Here is a 25,521-nt window from a genome sequence, read left to right as displayed (position 1 = left end):
GGGAAGATCCCCTGGAGGAGGGAATGGCAACCCACTCCAGTATTGTTGCCTGGAGAATCCCCATGGAGAGAGGAGTCTGTGCTGGCTCTGCTGAGTCCCTCAGTGGTGTCTGACTCTTTGAGACCCCGTGGACTGTAGCCCGCCAGGCTCCTCTGTCCACAGGGATTCTCCAGGCAAGAATACTGGAGTGGGTTGCCTCGCTTTCCTCCAGGGGATCTTCCCAACCCAGGGATCGAACCTAGGTCTCTTGCATTTCAAGCAGATTCTTTACTGCCTGAGCCACCAGGGAAGCCATTGGGTTGCAAAGAGTCGGACATGATTGAGGGACTAAGCACAGCACACAATCAAAATTTTATTCTTAAAATCAATTATTGCTTCAAACCTTTCTCTTTTCTCTTAGTTTGAAGAAATTTTTACTCTTTTCCCTATTCTTTTTTTTGTTTTCGCTTAAATTGACCCCCACTATGGAAGTTGTGGCACCCCACTGCAGAACTCTTGCCTGGAAAATCCCATGGATGGAGGAGCCTGGTAGGCTGCAGTCCATGGGGTCGTGAAGAGTTGGGTCAGACACGACTGAGCGACTTCACTTTCACTTTTCACTTTCATGCATTGGAGAAGGAAATGGCAACCCACTCCAATGTTCTTGCCTGGAGAATCCCAGGGACAGGGGAGCCTGGAGGGCTGCCGTCTATGGGGTCGCACAGGGTCGGACACGACTGAGGTGACTTAGCAGCAGCAGCAGCATGGAAGTTGCATTGACTTTTATCAAGGCAAAGGGAGAATTCATTTGACATTTGGGTGAGATTTTTTTTTAAATTATTTTATTTACTTTTTTCAAATTGTTTATGTATACTTATGCTTTTTTAAAACTTTGAAAATGTTATCAATATACAGTATAAAATATGCTAATCTACAGTGTAGAGCTCAGTTATTTTTTACCTAGCTCCCTATGCCCCACCTTTGCCTGAGGTAATCACTTTTCTGGTTTCTATTACAATTGATTAGTTTTGCCTGTCTTTGAACTTGAAATAACTAGAATCATTCATTATTTACTTTTTTATGTTGGATCTTTTAGCTCAACACTCTGTCCCTGAAGGATTATATCATAGTTTGTTCTCTTTATTGCTATGTGGTTATTTCATTAAATAAATATACTTTAGCTTAAATATGCTTTCTCTCATTGAGGTTGTTTTCAGTTTTTGTCTATTATGAAAAAAGTGGCCATGAATATCCCTATACATATTTTTTGGTGGACATATGCATTCATTTCTCTTGGGCATATAGTAAGGAGTGGAATTGCTTGGTCACAGAGTGGACATATCTTCAGCTTTAGTCAAATTGTTGGTGTGTTTAAATAGCAAAAAAATTGAAAAGGCACAAAAGATTATCCAGTGAAAATTATCTCTCCCATCCCTATCTCAGTTTCAAAGTTCTCTTTTCCAGAGGCAACCAATATTACCAGTTTATTGTGTATTCCTCCAGAAATACACTTTGTGTATAGAAACATATATATATATATATATATATATAGTCTCCTGTTTACACCAAAAAATGGCAACCAACTCCAGTGTTCTTGCCTGGAGAATCCCAGGGACGGCAGAGCCTGGTGGGCTGCCATCTATGGGGTCGCAGAGAGTCGGACACGACTGAAGTGACTTAGCAGTTACACCAAAACCACAACACCATACTAACTCTTTGGTCAACAACTGTGAATTAATCAACCCCAGAAAAAATGGTCAAGGTATTTCAGGCAGTAATTTGTTCAGAGTGGACTATAAATCTGCAGCTAGATAATTCAGGTAGCTCGGTGGACTGACTGAGGTGAAGTCAGGCAATGTTCAGGGGCTGCCGACAGAGGATGCTGAAATGGTGACTATATGCCGGATCCTAAAAGGCTTTGAATGCCGTTCTAAGAAGTATGGGTGTTATCCTGAAGAAAATAAGGAACCAGGGAATGATTTTGAGTGGAGGGAGATGGGACAGGGGGATGGAAGAATTGGATTTGTGATTTTAAAGATCTTTGTGGAGGATTAAAGGGAGGAAGAGGAGACTGCTGACTATGAAATGATAGTCCAAACATCACTTGTTATGGTGGTTTAGTCCCTAAGTCATGTCTGATTCTTACAACCCCATGGACAGTAGCCCACCAGACTCCTTTATCCATGGGATTTTCCAGGCAAAAGTACTGGAGTGGGGTTGCCATTTCACAGTATGAGAATGGTGACAAAAACATGTTAAGACTTGATTACTAGTAAAGGTGGGTGGTAAGGAAGAATTGAGAGATATGGGTGTATTGAGTATACAACTGTTTTGGAAAGGGGAAAATAAGGAATTCAGCTCAGACATTTTGTGTGTGACTCCCAAATATGATTTTCAGAGATGCTGATTTTAATTTTCCTGAAGTAATGACAAACCATATTGATATAGTTAATTAAAACTGATTTGGGTAATTTCTAAACCTTCTCTTCGATGTTCACTGATTTCCTGGGAGCCCTGTTGCACCAGCTCTGATCCAGCCACACTTTCACATGGATGTTCATAGGAAAATTCCATCCAGGATAGGCAGATTATTGTCTAATTTGATTCTCATATCTTTTTCTCCCAGCAGAATTAAGGAGGAGATTAATGGTCAAAATAGAAACAGCTGTAAGAGAGTAAAAAATAATTTGAAGCACACATAATTGACCTTAGAATAATTAGATTATTAGAAAAAATAAGCTTATTTATTTCTGAAATATAATTTTACCCCAAAATGGAAAAATTAAGGCATGAGGGGTATTATAACCTAGTCACTTCAGTGCAACCACTGCAAACATCATGAAATACTATATTCTATCAATTTCTTTCCTAGCCCCCTTTTGACATAACTATAAACCATACTGTAATCATTAATAGAATAAAATATATAGTGGTATCCTAGTGGCATAAGATAATATTTTAAAGGCCTTAGAGGAAATTGAATATAAAGTAAATTATAATTGTCCTCTCCTTAACCTGGTATAAAGTGTTACTCTCTTTAAGGAAACAGAAGAAAATGTGGGTACAGTTGCAGTTAACTAATATATAAACAGGAAGTAGCGTAGTCCCTGAGACAGCTAGGCTTATTAGCACTGAAATGGAACCTACAACAGTTTTTTTAAGTTAGTAAGATTTTTTTTAACTTGTATAAGTTATGTGGTATCATAATATGAAAAGAGCATTGGCCTTGGGGTACAGTCCTAGCTTTGGCATCACCTGTGTGGTCTGGGGTTTACTTTAACCTCTGTGTTAAATCAGGTCAGATTCTGCCTTGTGCTGTCCCTGCATGCTCTGGTATCACCCCGTTTGTCCACCCCTGCTCTGTGTCCACCCCTGGAACTAGGGGTGTGATCACCCCTCTCCAAACCCAAAGATCATGAGTCAAGGAGGTGCACCAAAGAAAATTCCATGGGGTGGATTATTACCAGAAGGGGAAATTGATTCTGGGTAGAAGAAAACACTAGATGTCCATCATATCCAACTGGGGTCTTAGTTTCTTTATCTGAAAAATGATGGGTGTGTGCATGCTTAGGGGTTTGGTGTCGAAGGGTCTATTCCTTCATCTGTCTAGATCAGTCTTCACAGGATTGAAAACACAGTGTTGTTGAGGTTATAGTATGAGAAAAACTGTGTTCCTCTCTTTGACTTCTAATGCGGGGTACCTCTTCCTTGTGACTTTAGGGCAGTTTCACGAGTTTAGACCAGGAGTTTTATAGCAGGTTCCTGAGTGACTTTCCTGTTTTTGTGAGCTGTCTGTGTATACTTCCTGCAAAGAGACTGCTTTATTATTAGCAACACATGCCCTGAAATAACATCCTTCTTTGACCCCATCACCGTTTTTATCTTCAGACAGGCTATAAAGTGTTACCAGGTGTTAAGAATAGTTTATTCTTCAGAGTGCAGTTGCCAAACTGAATTTATTTCTACTCAAACTGGATAGGGCGTGACTAATACAATGACTCCCCCAAATTCAAGTTTTCCACAAACTGTCTTTTAATTTACAACTCTGGGAGGGGGGATTGTATCAAACGAATGTGCAAACACGCTTGAAACATAATTTTAACCAACAACTGTTTCTTTCCTATCTCTACCTCAATGATTATTTTTAATGGAACTGGGTCTAGCAAGATAATTCTGGCAGGACCTTTAAACTCTATAATACACAGAGATGATGTCTCATAAAAAGTTTCCTGCTCTAAAATTCTAACAGCAAATTTGTCTATTTATTATCTTTATTGACAAACTACAATACTAATAACAATAGTGGCTCCCTGTCTCAGAAGTTTGTTGGGTTGGGTAAAATGAAGTTTTTGTTGTTGTTTAGTCACTAAGTCATAAATGAGATTAATGGATATAAAATACTTGGCACAGTATCTGTCACAGACCAAGTGGTCATAAATGCTAGCTCTTGTGATTATCTGTGAAGGGAATATAAAACCTACCATAGAGGGTTGTTCTAAAGTTCAAAAAGGATGGAACATATAAAGTGCTTAACACAGTGCTTGGTACACAGAAAACACTTGGAAATAGTTTCTGCTGCTGCTACTAATAAGTCTGTGGTTGTTTTCAAGGTGTAATAGTGTTGCCCAAATCAGTAGCTAGCAATATTTACCCTGTTCATGAATGAAAAAAATCTTCTGACTAGAATATCAGTTTTGATCTATTTATTATAAATAACACAATGAAAAACACACCCAAACTCTGCCATGTAGCTGCTAAGAAAATTCTTAATTCAATTTCTTATCTTTAAAAGGGGCTATGATGCTTTTGAACTGTGGTGTTGGAGAAGACCCTTGAAAGTCCCTTGGACTGCAAGGAGATCCAACCAGTCCATTCTGAAGGAGATCAACCCTGGGTGTTCTTTGGAAAGAATGATGCTAAAGCTGAAACTCCAGTACTTTGGCCACCCCATGCGAAGAGTTGGCTCATTGGAAAAGACTCTGATGCTGGGAGGGATTGGGGGCAGGAGGAGAAGGGGACGACAGAGGATAAGATGGCTGGATGGCATCACTGACTCAAGGGATGTGAGTCTGAGTGAACTCCAGGAGTTGGTGATGGACAGGGAGGCCTGGGGTGCTGCGATTCATGGGGTCGCAAAGAGTCGGACATGACTGAGCGACTGAACTGAACTGAACTGATCATAATGCTTACATTACATACTTAGCATGAAACTATTGTAAAAGATCGTGTAACATTGGGTTAATTAATGAACTTTGCAAAAGGTCAGAAGAATAACTATATAAAAATAATAATTTCTTGATTATTGTGCGTCTACTAAACATTAAACCTATGTTAAGTGCTTCATTTACATTATCTCATTTAATCCTCACAATAATCCCATGAAGTAGTTACTATTTTTATTTTTATTTTACAAACAAGGATGAAAGTTGATAGTTGCCTGCAAAGCTGATATGCATACCTGATGTGTAAAGCCAAGATGTGTTGTTAGAATAAAGTTCTTTGGAATTCTTAGGATACAATAACTTGCTTGGCTGAGCAGTGTACGAAACATGCTGTTGTTTAGTCACTAAGTCGTGTCTGACCCTTTTGTGACTCCATGGACTGTAGCCCACCAGGCTCCTCTCTCTATGGGGTTTTCCAGGCAAGTATACTGGAGTGGGTTGCCATTTCCTTCTCTGGGGGATCTTCCTGACCCAGGGATGGAACTCGGGTCTCCTGCATTGCAGTCAGATTCTTTACCGCTGAGCTACCTGTGGAAGCCCACAAATGTGGGTACTGATTTACAAATTGAGGATGCAAGTGAGGATACAAATTAACATCTGTTCAGACTCCAGATTGCTCTTAATGTCTTTGCACATGCAATGTATTATTATTATTTTGTATGTTAATAGCATAAGTGAGTTTAATGACATGGTGATATAGAAAGAATATCTGTGTAATTACTTCAAAGTTATTGACTGACATGTTTTACATATTCATTTCTGATATTTTTAAGGGAACAGTACTAAATAAAAATAATGACTACCTCCTACACATGTGTGTATAAAAATGATCATTTTCTAGGAAAACATGGGACTGACTCCTTTTCCAAACAGAATCCATGTCAACCAGTGGCTCTTGTATCTAGTCTAGAAGCCATCCATTTGATGGACATAGACTTTCACAGGAGAAACAGAGGAGCCCTTTCTTCCAAGGAGATTACCACTCTTATTTGGGTCAAATAAAATGGAGTCTGGAAGAGCTACTCACTCCTAACTGGGCATTTAAATCTCATGAGAAAAGGTGGAGCATGGTCAAGCATGTGGCAACTTTCTCATTACTGTTGAGAAAATTGATTTAGTTATTATGTTAAATATCTTTTAATTTTCAATCCATCTCATGGTGCCAGCCCAAAATAACTATTTTGGTTTAGACTATAATTCTTCCTCTTCTTTTTTTTTTTTTACTTTCTGACCCCCAACCCTCAGATGTGTGATCTTTGTTCCCTGACTAGGGATTGAACCAGAACCCCAGCTCTGGAAGCAGAGTCTTAACCACTGGACCACTAGGGGAGTCCTTAGACTGTAACTCTTATACTCTTATAAATAAAATATTCCAAAGTGCTAATGACTGAGCTTTCACACTGCTAGACTCTTAGAGTCTTTGGAAGCAGATGCTGTGAAACTTGTGATCTAGGTGGGTACTGAGCTTTGCTGCTCGCTTAGGCTGAGTTTTGAACAACAAACAATCTCAAATCTAATAACTATACTATATTTTAGCTGTCAATCTATAATTACCCACCAGAAAACCAAGACTGTTAGTTTTTAACGAGGTAGAACCAGTAGCAGGCTTGAGCAGCTGAAGAGAGACAATTGTTAAATATTCAGCAGTTTGAGTGCAGAATTTTACAACTTGGTAGCGGAGAAGGCAATGGCACCCCACTCCAGTACTCTTGCCTGGAAAATCCCATGGACAGAGGAGCCTGATAGGCTACAGTCCATGGGGTCGCTAAGGGTCAGACACGACTGAGCGACTTCACTTTCACTTTTCACTTTCGTGCATTGGAGAAGGAAATGGCAACCCACTCCAGTGTTCTTGCCGGGAGAATCCCAGGGATGGGGGAGCCTGCTGAGCTGCCGTCTATGGGGTCGCACAGAGTCGGACACACTGAAGCGACTTAGCAGCAGCAGCAGCCTAAAATTAGCCACAATGGGAGTATTTACACCACAGAAGTTGGCAAACACTGCAGATTCACCCCCTTACAACTGGTTTCCACCCCAAAGTTCTGGTTTGCCTTCACACCTTGGGTCGAGCCATCCTGTGTCCAGTGAAATGTCAGGAAACCAACCCCAGACCTGATGTTCTGTTGCCATTTATCAGCAACCTGCTTTTCATCATACCTAGAAAATTAGCAACCCAGGTAAATGTGAAACTCAGAACACCAATATTGAAAGCTCAGTTTTCATCTCTGAAAGGCAGAAGTTCACTTTAAAGTGTCAGCTGCAGCTTGGCAGTGCTGGCTGACATGGAACACTAAAATATCCCAAGGTCTATGGGAAGTGAATGACTCATTCCCCTGGTCAGCAAAGTGAGGAGACATTCATCCCTCAAAGTATTATGGGATTTTCCTTCCAGTATTATTAATCACAATGAATATGTTTAAAGATTATGTTTTACTAAGACGGGAGAAATTAGACCTCATGCAACTGAAATAACTGAAGAACAATTCTCCACTGGACTGGGTTAGTCATTATTCTGCTAATACTGCCTCATGTAAATCCTGCCTTCTCTGTGTATCAGCCAGGCCAAAGCTGCTCTAACTTGCACATTTCATCTTCCAGAGAATGTTCTAAGAATGATGTTTATTTTATTTGTTTTCTGCAGACTTACCAGGCCTCTATTTAATTCACTTCAGGCTTACCTACTGTTTGACTCAAGTCCATGAATACTTATGTTTCTTTGTCTTTGTGGTTTAAGGTATAGAAGTGAAATTAAGCCCTGGAATACAATCCAGTGTCTTTGCCAAGAAAAGAAGTAAAAATTCTTTCAGACTAGTACTATAACACTAGTGAGACATCCCCCAAACATAGAATCCATATCATGCTTTCAAGGAGCCTCAGAAAAGCAAGCTACCTCAGGCATCTTTATGAGATGGATGGGCATGGAGTTCAGGAGCTTTTAAAAATTAACATTTAAAGCAGGAACTCTTTCTCCTCCACAGTGACATAGATATTCTTATTTGAGCTAAGTTTTTCTGTTGGTTTGGTCTGGGTTTTGGGGTTTTGTTTTTGAAGTATAGTTGATTTACATACAATGTTGTGTCAATTTCTGCTGTACTGCAAAGTGATTCAGTTATACATAAAAATATATACATTTAAAAAATATTCCTCCCCATCATGGTTTATCATAGTATATTGAATATAGTCCTCTGTGCTATACGATAGGACCTTGTTGTTTATCCATTTTCTATATAATGGCTTACATCTCCTAACCCCAAACTCGCAGTCTGTCCCTTCCCCAGCCCTCTCGCCTTAGCAACCACAAGCCTGTTCTCTGTCTCTGTGAGTCTGTTTCTGATTCACAGTTAGGTTCGTTTGTGTCATATTTCAGATTCCACATGTAAGTGATGTCACATGGTGTTTGTCTTTCTCCTTCTGGCTTACTTCACTTAGGATGATAATCTCTGGGTCCATGCATGTTGCTGCAGATGACGCTAGTTTTTTCTTTTTGGGCAGAGTGGCCTTCCCTCCTGCGTATGGACCACATCTTCTTTATCCATTCATCTGTCAGTGACATTCAGGTTGTCTCCCCGTCACGACTATCGTGAATAGTGCTGCTATGAACATAAGGTGCATGTATCTTTTTGGATTATAGTTTTGTCCAGATATATTCCCGGGAGTGGGATTGCTGGATCATATGGCAACTTTAGTTTTAGTTTTTTGAGGTACTTCCATACTGTTTGCCAGAGTGGTTACACTAATTTACATTCCCACCAATAGTGCAAGAGGGTTCCCTTTTCTCCATATCCTCTCTAGCATTTGTTATTTGTAGAGGTTTTTTAAAAATATATTTTATTTATTTTTAACTGATGGATAATTGCTTTACAATATTGTGTTGGTTTCTGCCACACATCAATATGAATCAGCCATAGGTATACATATGTCCCTTCCCTCTTTACCCTCCTTCCCACCTCCCATGCCATCCCACCAAGGATAGCCATTCTGAACAGTGAGAGGTAGTACCTCATTGTAGTTTTGATTTGAGTTTCTCTAATAACTAGCCAGTCCATTCTGAAGGAGATCAGCCCTGGGATTTCTTTGGAAAGAATGATGCTAAAGCTGAAACTCCGGTACTTTGGCCACCTCATGCAAAGAGTTGACTCATTGGAAAAGACTCTGATGCTGGGAGGGATGAGGGCAGGAAGAGAAGGGGACGACAGAGGATGAGATGGCTGGATGGCATCACTGACTCGATGGATGTGAGTCTGAGTGAACTCCGGGAGTTGGTGATGGACAGGGAGGCCTGGCGTGCTGCGATTCATGGGGTCCCAAAGAGTCGGACACGACTGAGCGACTGAACTGAACTGAACTGAATAACTAGCAATGTTGAGCAACTTTTCATGTGCTTATTGGCCATTTGTATTTCTTTAGAGAAATGTCTATTTAGGTCTTCTGCCCATATTCTGATTGGGTTGTTCTTTGTTACTGAGTTGAATGAGCCTTTCATATATTTTGGAGATTATGCCCTTGTCAGTTAAAGTAGGAATTCTTGATTGTGATTCACATTAGAATCATGTAAGAGGGCTTTAGAAAAGAAATCTCAGGCTCAGACCAATTAAAATGAGAATTTGGGGCATGGGACTCAGACATTGATAGTTTTTAAAGCTGTCTAGATGATTTATATGTGCACCAAGGTTTGAGAACCATTGACCTAAAGCAATAAGATTAGTTTTCTGCCAGGTGAGATTTGTTCTGTTTAGTCACCTTCCTAATACACGAGAAACCTTTATTTCCTTAGTGTCTGATTACCCAGTTGTTGGCTTTAAGACTTTAAATAGACAATGAATCATGCATTACAAAGAATGATCTAGAATTAGCCAGCTACTTCACATACCACAGCTATGATCATGTCACATTCTAACTCAAAAAGTTTCTTTGTTGATAAGATCTGGTATTGGTGAAGGTACAGAGAAAAAAAGCATTTAAACATCTTTTTTGAAAGCATGAATTGATACAATTTCCTCAGAAGAAAATTTGAAACTTTATATCAAGTTTTAATATGAGTATATTCAGCAATTCCACTTTTAGGAATTTAGCCTAAAGGAGTAAATTGGTAAGTGTAAGAAGATAATTAAAGATATTTATCACAACATTGGCTATGTTAATGTATATTTTCTAGATTTTTTTTCATTTAACTGCATCCAAGTTTTGAAAAGCTTGAAGGTGTACAAAGGTCTTCATGGCATGTATTAACATGCAAAAGTATTCATGATATATTACTCAGTGAAAAAAAAAAGCAAGTAACCAAAAAGTGTGTATAGTGTAATCCACTAATGTTCAAAGTAAATCTACATTTTTATTAATTTTTAAAGGTTGGAAGGTAATACCCTAACTAGTAACAGTGATTATTTCTGATAAGTAAAATTATGGTCTGATGCGAGGGAGGAGAACTTATGCCTCTTCTTTCTACACTTCTGTATTGCTTAAGTTTGTTTTAATGTACATGTTTATCATAATTTAAATAATTTAAACGTGTTAAATCATTTATGACTCACCATTTTCTGTAAAATAAGTCTAAACTCCTTAGCTTTATAAACACTCAACAATTTGTCTCCGAACCACTTTTGCCAATCTTTAAGAAAGTTTGTGGGTAGAATTGAGTTTCACCTTCCCTCTCCTGCTTATACTCACTTAAGCCCAGCTATTCTCACCAAACTGGCATTCATGTTTTCAACCTTTGGGAGTGCCCCTTTCTTTGCTTGGAATGCTCTCTCGCTCTTACTCTCCATTCACTAAAATCCAACTGAAAATGAAGCTCAGATCAAGTAGAACTCCCCCTCCTATGAATTCCTATATTATGCAATATCTGATACTCAACAAAATTGTTATTGAATGAACAAATGGATCTTCACAGCCAAGTTTCTGTTTAGTTTTCTCATTTGTAACATGGGTACATACTACCCATTATATTAGATTATTGTGAGGATTATGATAATTATGAAAAGTTCTTAAGACAACACCAGAACATAGTAATTCATAGTTCAAAAACTGTCATTATGATTATCTTTTTTTCATCTACTGACATGTCCTCTCTCCATCTAGATGGTCAAATCCCGGATGGCAGAAACTGCATATCATGTATACTAGCTTCCTTCTCCAAACTCTGTGTAGTAGAGCTCCATATGAAACACACTTCATATTTACTGTTAATAGTGACAAAGAAGATTATGAAATATACATAACCTTCTAACCTTCAAAGAAATAAATCTCTTAGTTTGGAAAATACTATGACTTCAAGGCACCAAGAATAACATGGTAACATGGAATTATCACAGTAAAACATTACTGAGATGAAATATACAAATAAAACAATATATTCTTTCTTCAGTGAAATCACAGAAAATAGAGATAGATCATTCTTTGAACTCTATTTTCACAAACATAGTCAATACACACAAGATGCTAGACAATACTAGTGAATTATTTACAGAAAACACCAGATGAATTTGGTTTATTTAGTCTCTTGTTGGCAGATAGCACATTGTGCTTCTGCAGAAGGCTCCATGTGTTCTAGAATTTTAACATAATGGGACTTTATACACTGTCATAGAAATAGAATGCTCTAGTGCAGAGACACAGCAGGAATGACCAAGTCTTGCTATGTTTAGTTCCTCACATTGTCCACTTCAAAATCACTGCTAGATTACAGCCTTCAAATTTCAGTCAAGGTACTGGCAGCTTGATTGGAACAGTTTCTGTTCCCACTTAATCCCACCGGACAGATATGATCTGCGTGGCGCGGCACAGTGCCATTGAAACAACTGGAGTCACCTGATACAGTACATTAGCCTAGAGCAAATAAAGTCAGATTGTTATTTTCTCTTTGGAGGCCTAAAAAATATTTTTCTGAGCACGGCTTCTTATTTGGTTTGTGTGTTTGCTCAGTACTTTATAGTTAAACGGACTTTGTCCCTCAGCAGTGTGTAACTCCAATTGTGTCCAGTAATCTAGAAAGTCAATCAAACTGTGGAAAAAGGATACAAAGAAGCCTTAAATATTTTGTTTAAACTTCAGTCTTGGACATGTATGTGTGTGTGCTCAAGTCGTGTATGACTCTTTGCGACCTCATGGACTGTAGCCTTCCAGGCTTCCCTGTCCATGGAATTTTCCAGGCAACAATACTGGAGTGAGTTTCCATTTCCTACTCCAGGGGATCTTTCCAACCCACCGATCAAACCCACATCTCCTGCATCTCCTATCTTGGCAAGTGGATTCTTTAACTTGAGGAGAGGGATAAATTGGGAAATTGGGATTGACGTTTACACACTGCTATATGTAAAAGGGGGCTTCCCCGGTGGCTCAGATGGTGAAGGACCTGCCTGTAATTCAAGAGACCTGGGTTCAATTCCTGGGTCAGAAAGATCCCCTGGAGAAGGGAATGGCAGCCCACTCCAGTATTCTTGCCTAGAGAATCTCAAGGACAGAGGAGCCTGGCAGACTACAGTCCATGGGGTCTCAAAGAGTCAGACACGACTGAGTGACTAACACACACATATATAAAATGGATAACTAAAGAGGACCTACTATATAGCACAGGGAACTCTGCTCAATACTCTGTAATAATCTAAATGGGAATTGAATCTAAAAAAGAGTCGCTTCAGTCATGTCCAGCCCTTTGTGACCCCATGGACTGTAGTCTGGACTGTATATATGGACTGTGAATACACACACACACATGTGGGTGGGTATATATATCATTAAAACTGATTCACTTTGCTGTACACTTGACACTAACACACCATTGTAAATCTGCTACACTCCAATAAAAATTGAAAAAATAACTTGAAACTTAACATTTGTAACTAGTTCAGCAACCTTTTGATTGAGAGTCAAAGTCTTCATAGTTGGTCTGCTGATTATTCACAATCATTTTTTTGTTTCTTTAAGAAGTGAGGTACTCCAACCAACCAATAAAATAATCAGGAAACCAAAACCCCAGCCAGCATATAGGATTTGAGATAATTTATGTAAAATGTATATACTAGGAAAAAAGGCAGAGTTAGGGAAACTCTTAATTGGTGGGTTAAAAAAAAAGTTTGCAGAATAATGTTTGTTATAGTCTATTCCAGTAAAGGCCAACAACCCACAGACCTACCCCTGCCTACTGGTACACATAGTGAATAAACAGGGAGACAAGCACAGAAGGCTGGAAACTCAAGAAGATGAAGAATATGGAGTATGGCAAGGGAGGATGAAAATAATCAGGTGTTTTTTTTTTAGGTATTTTTGTATTATAATGGGCTTTCCTGACAGAACAGTTGATAAAGAATCTAACTGTGATGAAGGGGACAAGGAGATTCGGGGTCAATCCCTGGGTCAGGTAGATCCCCTGGAGGAGGAAATGGCAACCCACTCCAGTATTCTTGCCTGGAGAATCCTATGGGCAGAGGAGCCTTGTGGGCTACAGTCCATGGGGTCGCAAAGAGTCAACACAACTGAATGACTAAACATGCACTATTATAATGAATTATTATTGAAACATATTGTCAGTTTGACAATATGGAATAGATAGATTTCATTACTAGAATACTAAAAAGAATCTACAGGAAAGTTATTAGAATTAATAAAATAATTTAGTAAGATTGCTAGAGAAAAATCAAAATATGTTGTATTTGTAAACACCAGCAGCAAGCTGTTGCAAAACACCATTCACAATAGCAGTAAAAATTATAAAATACCTGTACAGAGGTGATTATAAACTTACTGAGCGACATTAAGGAAGATTTCAATATCCAGAGAGATAAACCATCTTCTTAGGTAGAAAGACTCAATATATTAAGAATATTCTCATAAAATTGACTTGTAGCTACAGTGCAGGAATACTATTATGACAACACGGTGTTGGTAGATAGACAAATTACAGACCAGTGGAACAGCCTGGAGAGCCCGGAAACAAAACTACACATTATGATAAAATGTCATAAAACAGCTAAAAAAACTTGTCTTGCTCTGAGTTATGTACTCTCCCTGATCAAGTGGGATTATAAAGATCTGGCCCTCTAGTCCAAATGGGTCAACTCTGAAGCGTCTCAGCTTTCCAGTTCCTTGCCTGGTGAGCTGAGGCTTTTCTTGAGATTGTATCACAGTCCAGCTTCTCCCTCTATCCTATCCCACCTCATTCCTTTCCCTTCCACACGTGCTGATCCTAAGAGTACTCCCTAAGAAACTTTCCACACAAAATCTCTACTTCCCTGGTAGGATGTACATTTATACCAGTATTTTATAAAATCGTTTGAAGTTAATTGATAAAGCTGCAGTTGCATATGCTTTACAATTTATTCCATTCCTAGGTATATACTCTAGAGAAACTCTTCCACAAAATTTTACTACAGGGTTTTTCTTAGCGGAAAGAGATAGCCATATGGGGTTTCTCAGGTCCTGGAAAAGACTACCTCAAACAAGAACAAAACCCAAAGATTGTTCCCATAAAATGAAGGGTTAACTTGTCTGGGAAGGCTAAGGGCTGAGAGATTTGATGAATTCAATGAATGCTGATTGAATCAAGAATAGTTGCACGTCCATAGAAGGGGAACCTAGCAGTGGGTTCTGCAGCCTGCTCAGGGGTTGAACGGGTGAGTGAGAAGGAAGCCGAGAGGTTGGTCCAAGTGAGGAAATGGCAACAGCAAAGGCTTTCTAAACACTGGCCAAAGCAGAGGAGTCAAGTAAGCAGTTAGAATATTGCTACAGAGAATAAGGCCGGAAATGGAGTATCCCAAAAAACATTTAAAACGATGCAGACTTGATATGTCAGAAAGATGAGCCTTGAACAATTGTGAGCAGAGGAGGAACTTCCTGGAAACGGTATTTCAGGAAGGGAAATCCAGCAGCAGTTCCTGGCGTCCCTAGGCAAAGTATTTTCACCTTCATAAACAGGTACTCTTGGACAGGCTAAAAAGAAAAATGCTTCCCAATAAATGGCATTGACGAATAAGACCAGTAGGTAGCTTGGGGTAATTTCTAAATTAATTACTGGACTTCTATTTGCTTGCCCAGTTTGGTGCTGGTCTCTGCTGAGTAGTGTGGTCTCTGAGGCAGCTGCTGTTTCCGACAGCATTGTTCTCTCTGCTTGCTAAAATGGTTAACGTTGTCCTTAAATGACTGCACTTAAATGAGAGCCACTCTGTCCTTCTGGTTATAATAGCATCTATGTCTGATCTGAGACAAGCCTTGCTTACATTCATGTGTCTACCGATTGCCGTGAGGGTCCATCCAGCCCTCCTATGCCAGTGACACATGTTTTTCTCAAAGCTAAAAGCTATGAAGGTAATGAACAAAGTCTCAGATCCTAAAAAGGTTCAATATTGCTTTTGTTTTGAGTGCCTATTACCTCTTTGGAAGACACTTGATTAAAATACAATGTAATGGGTCTAGGGTTTCAGGTTAATCCCTTGGTGAGAGTTAGTTTGCTTTGGTCTCTGTGGCTGCAGATGGTATTTCTAATGACTACTCTGGCTCCTTTCATAAAAATGGGGCCACAGAACAATTCTTAGCTGTAGTCTAATTCCACTGAAGATTCTGGAGCTAATTCTGTTTTTAGACCAGGGGAATCACAGAACCTGGCCAATTAGCTTCATGGTATTCCACAAAAATTATTGCTGTTTCTGATCCTTTTTTGTTCTGGCAACTTCCAGGCAAGAAAGAACTCTGGTCTAGCTTTTTGTGGCCAAGTCTCTTTAGTCTCTATAAGTACCTAGTCTTGTCTCTGTAGATAACCCTTTGCTTTTGGGCTCCAGATATGCCCCTCTCACTCCCAAATTTCAGGAAATGGAGTTCCGTCTATACCCAGCCCCCTTGCCTGGGACTGTCTTATGTGCCGCTGCATCCCTGGCACCAGACACGGTGGCAAAGACAAGATTGCCGCTCCCTACACTGTTGCCTGAGGAAGAGGAGTGCAGACATAATCTGGCCAGGGTGTTTGGGCTGTATAACTTGTGTGCTATGAGTGTACATGTGTGTGTGTGTGTGTGTGTGTATAAAAGAAATGGGGTTAAAAATAAGTAGATTCTTTTTCTACTTCTTTTTGAAGTGTCTCATATATAAGGGGCTTCTCTGGTAGCTCAGCTGGTAAAGAATCTGTCTGCAATGCAGGAGACCCCAGTTGGATTCCTGGGCCAGGAAGATCCCCTGGAAGAGGGCATGGCAACCCACTCCGGTATTCTTGCCAGGAGAATCCCCATGGCTACAGTCCATGGGGTCGCAAAGAGCTGGACATGACTGAGCAACTAAGCACAGCACAACACATACATAAAGTATGGCACAGTGATAAAGAATCCACCAAGAATAGGTTTGATCCTTAAGTCAGGAAGAACCCTAGAGAAGGAAATGGCAACCCACTCCAGCATTCCTGCCTGGAGAATCCCATGAACAGAGGAACCTGGTAGGCTACAGTACATAGGGTCACAAAGAGTCAGACATGACTGAATGACCAAACACGCATGCATGCATACATAAAGCATACAAGTTTAAATGCTTGGTTTAATGAGTTTTTGCATATTGGAGACACCCAGGTAATCCCTACGCAGATCAAGATGTGGAATCCTTCCCACACCCCAGAAGGATGTCCTGAATTCCTTCCCAGGCAGTGTCTAACACCCCCACCGGCCTGGACTCAGAGATGACTGCTATTCTGACTTTTATCACCGTATGTTAGTTCTGCTGTTCTTGAACTTGATATAAATGGAGTCACACAATATGCTCTTTTTATGTCTGGCTTCTCTTGCTCACTGTATGTCTGTTGAGATCCATGTTGTTAGTCTATATTATTTTAATCGGTTAATTTTCCTTGGGCTTATCTCCCCTTGGCTCATTTCCCCACTGGGGTGGTGAAACCAAGATTCATCTCTGAAACCAGAGGAGAGAGCATGCTTTCAGGGTAAGACTTTAGGTCAGAAGAGAAGTGGTCTCTGGCTCCCCACCATTTACCCAGCTGTAGGACTTGTGGTTCCAATGTAGACTTTAGGACCAAGGCTTGATAGTGATTTTCCTGGAGTGTTGGAGAAGGTGCATGGATGGTAAGCACATTTTCCATCTTGCCTTGATTAGACTGTTTCACTTATCTTCCCTTATTGCATTCCTCTGAATGTGACACATGCTCATGGTTCTCCCCAGAGCATGTGATTTTCTGTGAATGTCTAACTATAGATCCTGCTAATTCCTAACCTATTTACTGTTCTCATTCCTGACCAAGAAATCAAACAGGATAACTGACTTAGATAAAATCCCCTATTATTCATCCAAAAGCAAGTCCTACTGAAGGGGAGTGGTGCATAGCATCCTTATTGTGGACAAAAGGCAGCACACTAATTTAGCAAAAAATTTATTATCTTGATGTCAGCTCTTGTGCTAGTTTTCCAGAAGATGCATTAGCTTTCTGCCACTTTGTTCTTTCTCCATGCGTAAGTAATTAATTCAGATCCTGGTAAAAAGCTTTTTATTCCTCCTATCCTATGCATTTAAACACTGTTAGATAAAACTATTTTGATAGCTTCTCATTTTATAAGATGGAACTACGATTCCAGTCTTTTCTCTATCTATCCCCTGATTGCACATCCCCCTCAAAGTGGAGCAGAGAAAAAAAGAACAGAGGCCTTCTGGCATCTTCTATTCAGCCTTTAGTTCATCTTTGGTTCAATCTTCCTAGAGCTTCTGTTGCACAAATCCCTCATTGTCACTTCTTCATTGAATTTCTTTTCCCAGTAAGTAACCAACCTTTTCTACAACTATTTCTTCTGGAAAGGTGACTCCTTAGCTACTTACTTATGGAGAAAAATGTATATGTGTTGAGGAGGTGGGGGATGGTTGTGGGTATGTGTGTGTCTCCAATGGAACTCTAGTTATTGTTGGCTTTTTTTATTTCATTTTGAAGAAACCTTCATGTTTCACTTTCATTCTGGTACTGATGTTGTCACAGGTGATTTAAGAAGAACTTGGCTAATCTACACCCAAGTTGTACAATATTTATTCATCTGTCTTCCTCATTAGCCTTCCTAGAATAGGACTGTCTTTCCTGTCTGACTCCTGACCTAGCCGTGTACTTGGTGAAAAATCAGCTTCTCAGTACAAGACAGCTTCTTGTGTCAGCAGAAATGCAGAGACTTCCAGGACATGGACCAGAGGAGCAGACAGAGCTCATTTACCCTTTACCCTGGCTTGGAAAATCTATGGCTGCTCTGCTGCCAGTAGCCATTTGTCACTTGATTCATACCCAACACGAAGGGAAAATAAATTCAGTATAACTTTCCTTGACACAGAATCAAATAGACAGGATGTTCTAATGAATTTTTTTTTTTTTTTTTTTTGGTCACTGTTTCATAAAGAGCTTAGGACTCCCAGAAGGAGTGAAATAAAAGCCTTGTTGAACGATAAGGCTCTTCCCTTCATTCATTACTATTCAGCCACATTGTCTGAGAGCTGATTATGCGCTGGGCACTGGGAAGACAAAGGTTAGTGAGGAAAGGATCCTTGGTTTCAAGAGGGAGACTGACAGTCTGGAGAGGCAGACTGACATGCTGACATAATTGACAATTCAGTACGACGTAGTGAGTGCTATAGTGAAACGAATAAACTCAGAGCTATGGTGACTCAGAGAGGCCAAGGGCCAACTCTGCCTGGGCCATCTATGGACACACGTGGACACAACTAGCAAAAGAAGTTGGCAGGGGCTTCTCTGATGGTCCAGTGGTAAGATTCCGAGCTCCCAATGCAGGGGGCCCAAGTTCGATCCCTGGTCAGGGAACTAGATTGCACATGCCAAAACTAAGGCCTGGCACAGCCAGATAAATAAATAAATTAAAAAAAAAAAGAAGTTGGCAGGGACTTCCCTGGTGGTCCAGTGGCTAAGACTCCACTCTCCCAACGCAGGGGGCTTGGGTTTGATTGCTGGTCAGGGAACTAGATTCCACGTGTTGCACCTAAGAGTTCACATGCCGCAGCTAAGGATTCTGCATCCTGCAGCGGAGACTGAAGATCGTGCATGCTGCAACTAAGACCCAGCACAACCAAATAAATAAAAATAAATATTTTTTAAAAAGTAAAAAGAGGTTTGTAGACCGAGGAAGACTCAAGAAAGCAGGATTCCCTATAACCAGTATTCACAGTTTGGGAACACTGGGAGGTGCACTCTGGGACAGAGCTTAGTGCTAGGGATGTTCACTAGCAGAGAGAAAGGAAGACTGGGCACAGAGGGAAGGTCAAGCTGTGATGCAAGTCTGGCAGCTTTAGCCCATTCCTTGGGGAGCTCTGGAGCAGAAACCATTTCCCCAAGTTGTCCCACACTGGGCCACATTAGCCAGGCCTTGATCTCCCCTCCATCAGTTACTGGATACGGGTACCCCAGAAGGATGGGGGAAAGTGGATCTCTGCAGCCGACACAACCCCTACAAGATCTGACGGTTGCATGCCCAGACTACCCCTTGTGCTACTTGGATCCACCGCATCCTGTGTGTCCAGTGGGCCTCTCTCCCTTAAAAGGGGAAAGCTGGTGGAACAAACAATACCCCTTGCTGCTAAGACTGGTCTTGGTCCTGTCGCTGATATTTTATTTTAATTTCTCCTCCACTAACCTTTATAGAAAACCCTGGATCTCAGCTAGCATCTCTGATGGTTTGGGTGACTTTCATGGTGGCATGATCCAGTTCTCATTCCTGAGGAGAGTGAGACCTTCATCTCTACGCCCTTCTCTGGCTAAGGATACTTCTCTCGTCTATTTTCATCATACTTTGGTGAGAGTATAACAAGAGGTGCTCAAGGAGATCACCTAAGCTCCACAATATGTTCCTCCATGCCCTGGTTGTATAGGAGCGGCCTTGTCTCCTCTTGACCATCAGAGTTAATTGGTGGTTTAGTCGCTAAGTTATGTCCAACACTTGCGACCCCGTGGGCAGAGAAGCCTAGCAGGCTACAGTGCATGGGATTCTCCAGGCAAGAATACTGGAGTAGGTCTCCAGTGTTCATTACGCTTCCTAAATAGGGACTCTTCTTCTTACTTGCTGGTCTCTCTGCACAAGGAGCTTAAAATGCTCAGGCATAGCCTCTGTCTGGTTCAATGGGACTCTCACTGTGTTTCCTAGGGGAACTGTTCCTCCTTTGGGGATCAGAAGCTCTGACCCTGCAGAGCCAAATGTAATGAGACTGAACAGCATGAATTCCCTAGGTGGGTTATTGTGAGTGATGGTGACTAGGGTCATTCCTGCTTTGATTCCTTGGTTCCCAGTGCCATGAATTTTCCTAGTAGAGATGTTGAACCCTGGAGGAAAATGCCCCTCTCTTATAAAGTGTTGACTCTGAATTGGCACTCAAGCATATCTTTACAAACCATTCCAATTCTCTTTCTGGTCAGCACCTTCTGGTTGGTGTTGTAAGTGACAAGTAGTTTGGAGAATTCCATGGTCATGGGCCTACTCTCGCATTTCCTTTGCTGTAAGTGGGTTCCCCTGATCTCACAACTGTTACGGGGGATCTCGTGTTGGTGGAGCAAACGCTCCAGAAACTCTTGGAGAGTTATGCTGACAGAGGCTGTGTAAGTAGGAAAAGTTAACATATATCCAGAATATTTGCCTCTTATTAACAGGAAAATATTGAGTAGAAGGGGCCCAACGTATTCAACTTCTCACTGAGTGGCTCTTCGGTCTCTTTGGGGATAGTCTTGCCCTGGTGACCCTGTTGGCTTCTGTTGCTGACATGTTGCCCATTTGTCAGTGACACTTAGATCAGATCTGGCAAGTGGCAGCCCATGAGATTGGGTTCCCCCATGACTCTGTGTTCATGTGCCCGTTACATCAGCACTGGTTTGGCAGATGAAGTAGACAGACTGACATCAACCAGCAAAGCATCTTATCTCTTTGGTTGCTTAGAATCTCTTGCATGGTGAATTGTCCCCAGTGGGCATTAATGTGTGGTACAAAGATCTTTACATTCATGCCCATTCTCATCTGTCCATTATGTATGGATGAGAAATACTGTCAGTTCAGTTCAATTCATTTGCTCAGTGGTGTCTGACTCTTTTCGACCCCATGAATTGCAGCACACCAGGCCTCCCTGTCCATCACCAACTCCCAGAGGTCACTCAAACTCACATCCATAGAGTCGGTGATGCCATCCAGCCATCTCATCCTCTGTCGTCCCCTTCTCCTCCTGCCCCCAATCCCTCCCAGCATCAGAGTCTTTTCCAATGAGTCAACTTTTCACATGAGGTGGCCAAAGAACTGCAGTTTCAGCTTCAGCATCATTCCCTCCAAAGAAATCCCAGGGCTGATCTCCTTCAGAATGGACTGGTTGGATCTCCTTGCAGCCCAAGGGACTCTCAAGAGTCTTCTCCAACACCACAGTTCAAAAGCATCAATTCTTTGTGCTCAGCTTTCTTCACAGTCCAACTCTCACATCCATACATGACCACTGGAAAAACCATAGCCTTGACTAGACGGACCTTTGTTGGCAAAGACACCCCAAATCAATTATTTCCACTTTAACCTCTGGAAACTCATTATTCAAACTTTCCCAGTCTAACCTTTGGATACTTTCGAATTGTGCTTGAGAAGACTTGGATAGCAGGGAGATCAAACCAATCAATCCTAAAGGAAATCAACCCTGAATATTCTTTGGAAGGATTGATGCTGAAGCTCTAATTAGCTCTAATACTTTGACCACCTAATGCAAAGAGCCGACTCATTGGAAAAGATCCTGATGCTGGGAAAGTTTGAGGGCAGGAAGCGAGGATGTGGGTGACAGAGGATGAGATGATTGGATAGTGTCACTGACTCAATGGATATGAGTTTGAGCAAACTCCAGGAGATAGTGAAGGACGCAGAAGCCTAGTGCGCTGCAGTCCATGGGGTCGCAAAGAGCTGGACATGACTTAGTGACTGAACAACAACAACAAACCTTTGGATAACTTTCTCCACCAGGGCTAGAATAGCAGAATTGAGTGTCAGGATAGCAAAATTGATGTCAAGATTCTTTTCAACTGTTTTTAGAAAAAACACTGTTTAAGCCTGTTCTGTATAAAAGGTCAGTAATTTACTACTTCTACTTTGTCTTCAAATATTCTAAAACCTTTGTCCCTAATGTTGTTTATCTTTGAGGAATGTCAAACTGTATTTGATTTTAAGAATGTGTAACTTGGCAGGGCAGACAAAAGTATTACACCTTAGATTAATATCCATTACAGGAAGGTGAGTGAAAAACCAAGTGTTCTTATTCTTTTTTTTTTGGGGGGGGGGGGGGGACTAGGGACCTGGCCCTTCGGTGAAAACTTCCAGCAGAACTATCCCATGGGAATGGGGGTGTTCTTATTCTGAGGGAAGATTTTCAACCTGAATTTTTTGGCCATTCAAAAAATACTGTGAATCAACCTTACCTTTTATGTTTTTGTAGATATCTCATATTATGTAAATATCTCTAATATTAAAACTATTAAAATGTTATAAATTTCATTTCTGAAAACTAGTCTCCCATCTCATTTTGTACTTGAACAAAAGATAAAACTATCTGTGACACTTACAATAAAAAATATATTCTTGTAGAATAAAAGGTTGTTTATTAGAAAGAAGTTATCTAACCAGTTAGGCCTGTGGTGGTTGCATAAACAGGACCATGTTCCCTTTTAATGTCAGGATCCTACAAACCCTGTCGCTCATGGGGAAACCAAAAGTACAATCCACCTTGGCTCATGGATTTATAAGGATAGTCTCCCTAGTAATCTTGTTTTGATGTATAAAATGAAAGATTTCGCCATTGTCAGAAGTCTTGATGATCAGCATCTCCCCATTTTAGCTACTTTCACCAATTAATTCTATAATTATTAAAGCAAAATACTGATAAAGCTCATTATATATGCCTTGAACAGAGGTATAAAGAACTTTCTGTAGCTGTTTATTTCCTTCAAGAGATCCTGGGTAGTATAGAAGTATTTTCTGAAATGCTTGTTTAATTGTATTTCTTTTGTCTTGGTTTTGGACCATTAATCACAATACTCCCCCTCTTGTTTCTACCTGACTTTTTTTTCTGTTTTTCTCTCCTCTTTGGTTTCTATATCCCATTCATACCCCTAAGTTGAAGAAAGCCCAAGAAAGCAAAAGAAAAGGTTCAGTTGAAATGGTGAAATACTTTGTACTAGAGACAGAGGTCTATGTGCTGTTTCACTGATATCCCCTACTATTCCACCTGTATTATTCTCTTTCACTATTTGCTGTTGTTAGAAATAAAAATTCAGTGCATGAATTTCAGCATCAAGAAAAATCATGAATGCGCTTCATTGAAATTTAACCTAGTTGGACACCAATGAATGTATCTAGGATACCAATCGCTTATAAAAAAAAGAAAAAATTAAGAATTAATTTTCTTTAACCCAGTAGGCTTAGTTGGAGAAGGCAATGGCACCCCACTCTAGTACTCTTGCCTGGAGAATCCCATGGATGGAGGAGCCTGGTAGGCTGCTGTCCATGGGGTCGCACAGAGTCGGACACGACTGAGCGACTTCACTTTCACTTTTCACTTTCATGCATTGGAGAAGGAAATGGCAACCCACTCCAGTGTTCTTGCCTGGAGAATCCCAGGGACGGGGAAGCCTGGTGGGCTGCCATCTATGGGTTGCACAGAGTCGGACACGACTGAAGCGACTTAGCTGCAGCAGCAGTAGGCTTAGTTGATGAAGAAAGGTTCTTCTTCACAGAGGAATTTCTATTAATAAATGTAGAAGGAATAATAAGAAATAATTATTTGAAACCCATGAAAAACTAGTTCAGGCAAAGATCATCTGTGGTTACTACCATTAGTTGAAAAGCTGATGGAGAACTTTACCACGGAGGAATCAGGCTGTCACCGCATGAACCCTTTAGTAATCTTAAGAGGCATTATTAAGAGTGGAACAATCAGACATTGTGGGCCTCCTCGTATGACGTAATAGAAGACTCCCAGTATCTCCCATGTCGTGTTCGTGCAGCAACACTTTTTTTATCGAAGTTGGATATAAACAAAGCTCTACAAGTTAGGAAATATGGGAGACAGAGAAATAAGTTGAATAATATCACAAAGGAGCAAACACATAATTTCAGAATGTGCAATATTCTTCACAGCAACTTAACTCATTTCTGAAATTACAGTCTCTTGGTATCTTCAGGGGATTGGTTCAAAGATCCCTGCAGACACCAAAATTTAAGAAAGCTCAAATCCCTTATATAATATAGTAAAGAATTAGCATATAACCAACTTATATCCTCCTGTATAGTTTAATTCATTTCTAGCGCAAGGTAAATACCAAGGCCAAGACAAATGCTATGTGAATAGTTGTAAATGCTATGAAAATAGTTGCCAGTGCATGGAAAATTCAAGTTTTGCTTTCTGGAACTTTCTGGATTTTTTTCCTAGATAATCTTGATCCATGGTTAAATCCAAGAATGCAGAACCCACAGATATGGAGGGCCCACTGTAGTTAACAGCAATGGATGAAGATAAAGAGGAACAGCTAGAACAATAAACAAATGCCACGTGTCTGGGAATTTTATTAAGGAATGGATTTTAGATAATATGAAGGTGCAATTTTTAAGTTTTTGGTTATGATTATGATTTTAAACTTTTATTTTTAGAGTTTCATAGGTAAAGCACACAGGAGTGAGACTTACTTTATGAAAGTTTGGCAGACACAAAAAAGATCACAAAGTTTTTATAATTATAATTACATATAACTGTAATCAAGGTGTAAATGGAGGTTTATTGTACTATATTGCTATGCTTCTCTGTGTTTGGAACTTTTTTACAATAAAGGTTCAGATGTGGAAGAGAGAGAAAAAGACAAAGTATGAATATATACTAATATGAAAGAGCATATAAACTTTGAAAACTGAAAACCTAAGCTTAGACAACTTTAATTTTTTCCAGGAGCTCGCAAGTTCCAAATATTCTATTATGGAGGAAAAGCATTCCATGAGAAAATGATACAATGAAATTTGTGTGTATGTGTATATTTTTATATCTCTAAGTCCTTAAATAGCAGGCAACAAATGCAGTCTTCAGCAAAATGATAACGATCATATAACCAGATAGGTTCCTAGCAGACAGCCCACATGCAGTATATGAAATAAATATTTTAATCTTACTGCATTTTTTAAGATCCCTCAAATGTAGTCATTTAAAAATAACTCAGTCCTTGCCAGTGTAAACACCAAACAAATATAGAGATATATCCCAGAACAGATGTCTTATTATTAGTTCGCTATAATTGTATACGTGGAAATGTAAATGTACCAAACCGAACAACTGGTTTGGTACCTTGCCCTACATTACAAAATGC

The sequence above is a fragment of the Bos indicus x Bos taurus genome, chromosome 20 (genome assembly GCF_003369695.1).
Source record: "Bos indicus x Bos taurus breed Angus x Brahman F1 hybrid chromosome 20, Bos_hybrid_MaternalHap_v2.0, whole genome shotgun sequence".
NCBI classification, from domain to species: Eukaryota; Metazoa; Chordata; class Mammalia; order Artiodactyla; family Bovidae; genus Bos; species Bos indicus x Bos taurus.
Note: the sequence above shows the minus strand (reverse complement) of the source record.